Source organism: Dipodomys ordii, unplaced genomic scaffold, assembly GCF_000151885.1.
Source record: "Dipodomys ordii isolate 6190 unplaced genomic scaffold, Dord_2.0 Scaffold21, whole genome shotgun sequence".
Classification (NCBI taxonomy): domain Eukaryota; kingdom Metazoa; phylum Chordata; class Mammalia; order Rodentia; family Heteromyidae; genus Dipodomys; species Dipodomys ordii.
Window position 1 is genome coordinate 8,997,532 of NW_012267237.1, and position 6,291 is coordinate 9,003,822.

Here is a 6,291-nt window from a genome sequence, read left to right on the forward strand (position 1 = left end):
CTTTCTTACCCTGCTCTCCTTTCTCCAGATGAAGGGCCACAGCTGCTAAGGCAGTGCTGAGCTTCCTTCCTGAATTAAGAGCTCTTCAGTGGAGTGGGTACCTGAAGAGAAGAGACTGCAGGCTGGCTCATCTCCTCCTGCAGATGCCTGCCGATGCCCTCCTTTGTTGAGCAGAGCCGCCCTCCCCCTCCATCACCAAGAGACACACTTACACAGAGAAGGGCCAATTTCCTGCCCAACAAGCTTTGGAATCCTGTCTGTTTTCACTGGGGTTTTCAAGCCGCTCTTAATCTCATTTATTCACTGCCTTCTCTGTCTCTCTTCCCAGACAAATAAAAGTCTCTCTTTACTGTTCAGTAGGTGTAAACTTTTCACCCAAACCAACCCAAAACCTGTTGGAGGGGATCCCCATTACCACAACCTCCCTTCTCCCCACTTTCCATCATCCAAATTCTAACTTAGAGTTCGAATTTCTGAACTTGAAGTGAGACTTGGTGGATCCTGACATGGGCCAGGCCCTGTCCCCCACCTCAAAGACCTACCTGGGCAGTAGTGGGACCCAGGCACGCTAATGGGTGGCCTGTTTAAAGGACTCAGGGTGTGAAGGTGTTGGTGAGTACCACCAGGTCAGGATCGCTGTGGAGCGGGTTGATATTGCATTGAGCGACAGTCTCCATAGTCTTGCACAACTATAATGTGAGGAGCTTTGGGCATTCACTTGTTCAGGGTCAAGATACCCACTTGTTCATCCCCTACCCACTTCCCAATTAAATCCTGAAAGCCATTTGTCTTCTGCAGCCGCGAGGAAATAGCTTACTCCTCAGCCCAAACAAGTCTGGGCCTGAGTAACACAGAATACTAGAACAGATTTACCCATTTTGCCAGAGAATAACAAAACGGACAGCCTTTCAGCTTTCAAAAGACATCGGAGAGCAAAGGCCTTTTGTGTCATGGACTCCCTGCACACCCTCCTGGAAACAAGGGCTGGCCCCCCGCAGCCTCGGTCCACAGGGAACGAGGTGTGCCGCCTGGGGGAGGTGCTCTGCTCCACCACAACCTCTCCCCAAAGAAGGACCCTGGGAGCAAGCTGGGGTTCCAGGAGCAGCCGCCTTCTCCAGCATAAATACAAGCAGCATTAACCATCTGGACTCCAACGGATGAAGTTAACAATCAAAAGGAACATCGTGTATTTTTCAAGTTGTTCCTATTTCTTGAAGTCAACAAAAATGTGTTTCAGTTTCAAGTTAGGGAACCAAGACAAATGAATAAACTCTCTATTAGGCAAGGAAAAGAAAGAGAGAATCATCAAGTCTGAAGACCAGGCCCATTCTAATTGTAACCTAGGACTATGCAGAAAGAAGGCAATCATCAGACCTGGACTGTATTTTGTAAATAAGTGAATGAATATATACAGGATTCTTTCATTTTTGTTTTTTGTTTCTTTCTTGAAAAACATTTGGGTTGGTTTTACAAGGCAAAAAAGGAATGTCTTGCCTTTTTTAAACTCATAGAGCTTATGGTAAATTAGGCTGTTACTGGCATGAATACTTGTGGATAAAGCCAATTATTACACTACTGTAGCATAATTAAAATATAGCATTTTTATAGTAATGGTTCCAGATCAAAGTTCAGTAAGCTCAGGATTGTAGTTTTTATGAGTAGCTTTAGAACCCGTTTATTTCAGGTCACCAAGTTATTATTTAATAATAATGTCAGTGCACTAACTAGAAAATGAATATTAATTTAATATACTGCAACATTATCAAGGTAATTCTTTTATTGTCATGCCTCAGTGGAGTGACTAGAACTAGCATTCAAAATACATAAATGAAACCTCCAAAAACTTGATTCTTGAAAGGTAGCTTAAATTAGAAGAATCTAATTTATTAATTATACCTCAGAATTACAATTGCTATTTTACACCCTGTAATGAAAAGCAAGGAAAATTTCAGATATGTGAAAAGTTTAGTTCACGACATTTATTCCACAAGCATTATTCATGTGTATTTTGTGTTCAAGGAAAGCTGCATAGGAAGAAAGATTGTTGCACAGAAATGATGAGTGTGTGATGGGATTAACACACTAAATTAGACTGATTTGCTCCTTCCTTAATATCCACATATACTGAACATCATGTTCACCTCAGCAAATATATATAATTGTCTGTCGATTAGAAATTAAATGTTAGCCACACACTGGTGGCTCATGCCTGTAACACTAGCTACTCAGGAGGCTAAACCCTGGAAGATTGAAGTTAAAAGCCAGCTCTAGCAGAACTGTCCATAAGACTCTATCTCCAAATATTCAGCAAAAACCCAGGCTGGGGTTATGGCTCAAGCAGTAGAGTGCCAACTGAACTACTAAGACAAACAAGCTCCAATCCTGAGTTCAAACCCCAGTACTACTAAAAAATAAAATAAAATGTTTTAAATGGAGAAGATATACTCCTACCCTCTAGGAACAGATGCACTAGAGAGAAAGAAATTGTAGACAAATATCATTTCACTGCAGGTGTGCAACAACAGGGTTCCTTCCATCAAAGCCAGACATAAGTGCTGAGGTGTACGAGGAAGGAAGCTCTTGCTTCCCTCTAAAGTCTCAGAAGAAGCTTCTCAGCGGAGGCAGAAGTTGCACCTAGCCTTCAAGGATGAAGAATTGTTGCTGGCAAAGGAACCAAGGGCCTGGCTGGAAGACGTTCGCTAAAGAGGACACATCAGAATCTCAGGGCTTGGAGAAATGAGGGAGGCCAGAGGTGGAGTGCTCAGAAATTACGGAGCATTCTCTCTCTGTCTCTCTGTTTCTGTCTCTCTTTCTGTTGTTGTCTCTCTGTCTCTGTCTCTGTCTCTCTGTCTGTCTCTGTCTCTGACTGTCTCTGTCTCTCTGTCTCTGTCTCTGTCTCTCTCTCTCTCTCTCTTTCTCTCTCGCTCTCTCTCTCGCTCTCGCTCTCTGAAACCAAAAGCAAGATCTTTGGTCAAGCTCAAAAAAAATTACAGGCTAGTGTGAAAAAGTAAGACCATTTTCTCTCGAAATTTCTAACTGGCAGTGGAGACGTTGTGCTGCTCTCTCTCTGCATTTGTAAGAGACAGGGCTGCTGAAGTGGCCCTGGACTCGTACTCCATTCTTAATGGTGGCTCCAAAGGCATAGCTTTGCCTCTCAACCAACCATGACCTCGTTTCCCAACATACAGAATGAGGGATGAGAGGTTCAAAGACCCTAAAAACTTTTCAGCCTAGAATCTGCCTTAACTACTTCCAATTTCCAACAATCCTTTACAGATCTGAAAGAATATACTGGCTAGACTATAATTAATGTGTTTTTAGCCTCAGGAAAGCATCTTTCCAAAAGATACTGCAAGAAAAGAATCCAGTGGTACAACTCCTTTGAACAACTAACTTACCATTTAACAAACTGAATGCCATGAGGCATTCAGGAACATGTGTTGGGATGGAGGGTGAAATCAAGTGGAGGGGCCAGGCAAATGGAGGGGGAAGGGAGACAAATACAGTCATAATAGTCAATGTATATGTGCAAAAATAGAACCAGGTACATTGAAGGGAAGGTGGGGTTGGGAGAGATGGAGAATGAAGAAAGGGGTGACATTGATCCAGATGCATTGTACCCACAAACTAACATGTTGAACTAAAAACCCTTTGTACAATGACTTAAAGGTCTTAAAAAAAAAGGTTCTGCTTGAATATCTACATGTGGTTGTGAATGAGATAGCACTGTGCAGAAAGGCCAAAGGCTACAAATCTGTCTGTACCCACAATATAGACATGTAAGCTTACATACCACACAGTTAGGAAGTAAGCCTGGTTTTCATAGACTTACCACTGGGTAACTCTGATTTTATTTTTAGGCCTTTGCCCGCCCAAAATTAGAAATACCAAGGATGCAAATCAGAAATGCACCTGCGTGGTCCAAGAACAGACACTAGCTGCTTACCGTTAAAACCCGGCTGACACTCTGCTTCCACAGCTGCCTCCTGCCAATCCTGAACATCACAGCAAGCTGCACAGCTAATGGACAGGCCAGCGTCAATGCTTCCAGAACGTTCTTCTAACTTCTGGGAAACCTACTGACCAGCCAATAGACCCTCACACACAAGTCCCTTGTAAGCTAGAAAGTCACTCTTTTCTGTTCCTCATTGAGTGTATTTCTCACCACGCTGACAGAGTGAGTCTGAGAATTCTGCCTGTGCCACTCAGCTTCCTTCTGGAGCTTCTGGCCTGGGGCCTGTCTTCTGTTCCAAAGCTTCTTGTTGTTAGGGTAATATTGTTTACCTGCTATACAGTTTAACCTCAATCTTTAATCATGTTTAGCTAACAATCAAAGCCCTTTCACTGACCTATTGTACCATAACTTTTGATGTGCACTTAGTTCTATACACTGCCCAACAATAAGCTTTCAGTCAACAGAGATACTTAAATCATTTCTTTGAAGAGTGAGAAACTTGAAACCATATCACAATAGAAAGCCACAGCCTTGAATATATTGCTCAGGAAATTCAGTTTTCCTTGGTCTAAACAACTTTGTGTGCACAATTAACTGCCAGCATTGTGACTAATTGTGACTAATTGCTAGATAGGCTAATTGTGACCCAAAGGAGATATTTTCTTCCCTGGTGAAGAACAAGCAGCCTATTTCATATGCAAATAGCAAACGATGTCCATAAATTACTTGTCTTCATACAGTTGCACACACACATAGGCCAAGGCAATTAAGTCTATGTGACTAAACATCTTGATCACCATCTCTGTAAGGACAAAGATGAGCCAACACTGCCCAGGGCTCCACGGTCTCTCTCCTAGGACTTCTCCTGTCAGGATGGGCAAAAGGGAGAACATTAAAGGTTGAGTGTAGAATCTGGGATTTAGTCCTGAGAATGCAAAGTCCAAAGACCCAAATCCTATCTGATCATCCAAGGATGATTAGGCAGTCACCCTCGTCAGAAACTGTCAAAGCCAAGGTGCTTGTCTGGTATCTGAATGTGGGAGATTTGCCAGTTCAAAACCAATGCCAGGTGTGGCCACCACATGTAGTCTTAATAGAAAGACTGCATTTAGGCCTGAATATTATTTGAGTATTAGTACAATTATCAGGTCTGGACTTTCTCTTTTTTATGGTAAGAAAACTTGGCAGAGCTTTGTGGAGTGAGTAAGCAAGCAGGCAAGCAGACAGACAAGAAGGCAGTCAGGAGCACACTCAAAGAGATATGGGTACTCTCAAAGGGAGAGAGAAACCAGCTCTGGACTTTCTTTCGTGTGTGTGTATGTGTGTGTGTGTGTATGTGTGCATGTGTGTGTGTGTGTGTGTGCATGCATCAGTCCCCACACACATGACACCTTCACACCTCCATTGATGAGCTCTCTAGGGAAAGGACTCACAGAAAATGAATATGTGCTGAGGAGCTGACTTGGAAGGCCCTGCAATTGCTGCCCATAGTTGCTCTCTGTTTGGAGTCCAGAATTGCACATTTTGGGGTATGACCTTCATTGAGGTGAAGGGTGTGCATGTGTGTGTGTGTGTATAGGTGTTTGGGGGTTGAGTATTGGTGATGAGGATTTCATCCAAGGCCTTATGTATACATAGCATATGCTCTACCACTAAGCTACAGCCAAGACCCAAGATATTGTAAAAATCAACCTCTGTTCTAACTGTAAATGGTCACCACAGGTACAGATAGCACAGAGGCCTCTCCTCAGGGTGGTGTGGAAAGGGTGTCAGAATGGCAGGATGGTATAATCATCCCTGTTCAGAAGCCCAGGTCAGACCCCAGAATCCAATAACAGGTGATTCTGCAAGGTACTGGTAACTCACACCTGTAATCCTAGCTACTCAGGAAGCTGAGATCTGAAGATCACAGTTCAAAACCAGCCCAGGAAAAAAAAAGTCTGATACTCTTATCTCCAATTAACCACCAAGAAGCAAGAGCTGTGTCTCAAGTGGTAGAGCACTAGTCTTCAGTTAAAAAGCTAAAAGAAAGCACCTACACCCTCAGTTCACGTTCTAGTAGCAGCACAAAAACAATGGAATTTTACCTCTACACTTAGAAGAATGATATTACATTATTTGTAAAGAAATGGATAGACCTGAAAAAAAACTGTGATTTAAGAAAGGCAAACCTTTCTTTAATGAGTCCCTGCCTGGTTTTTGGATGAGGGTTATGATGGCTTCATAAAAAGAGTTTGGGGGGCTGGGAAGGTGGCTCAGTGGTAGAGCGCTTGCCTTGCATGCTCAAGGCCCTGGGTTCGATTCCTCAGCACCACATAAGCAAAAAGAAAAAAGCC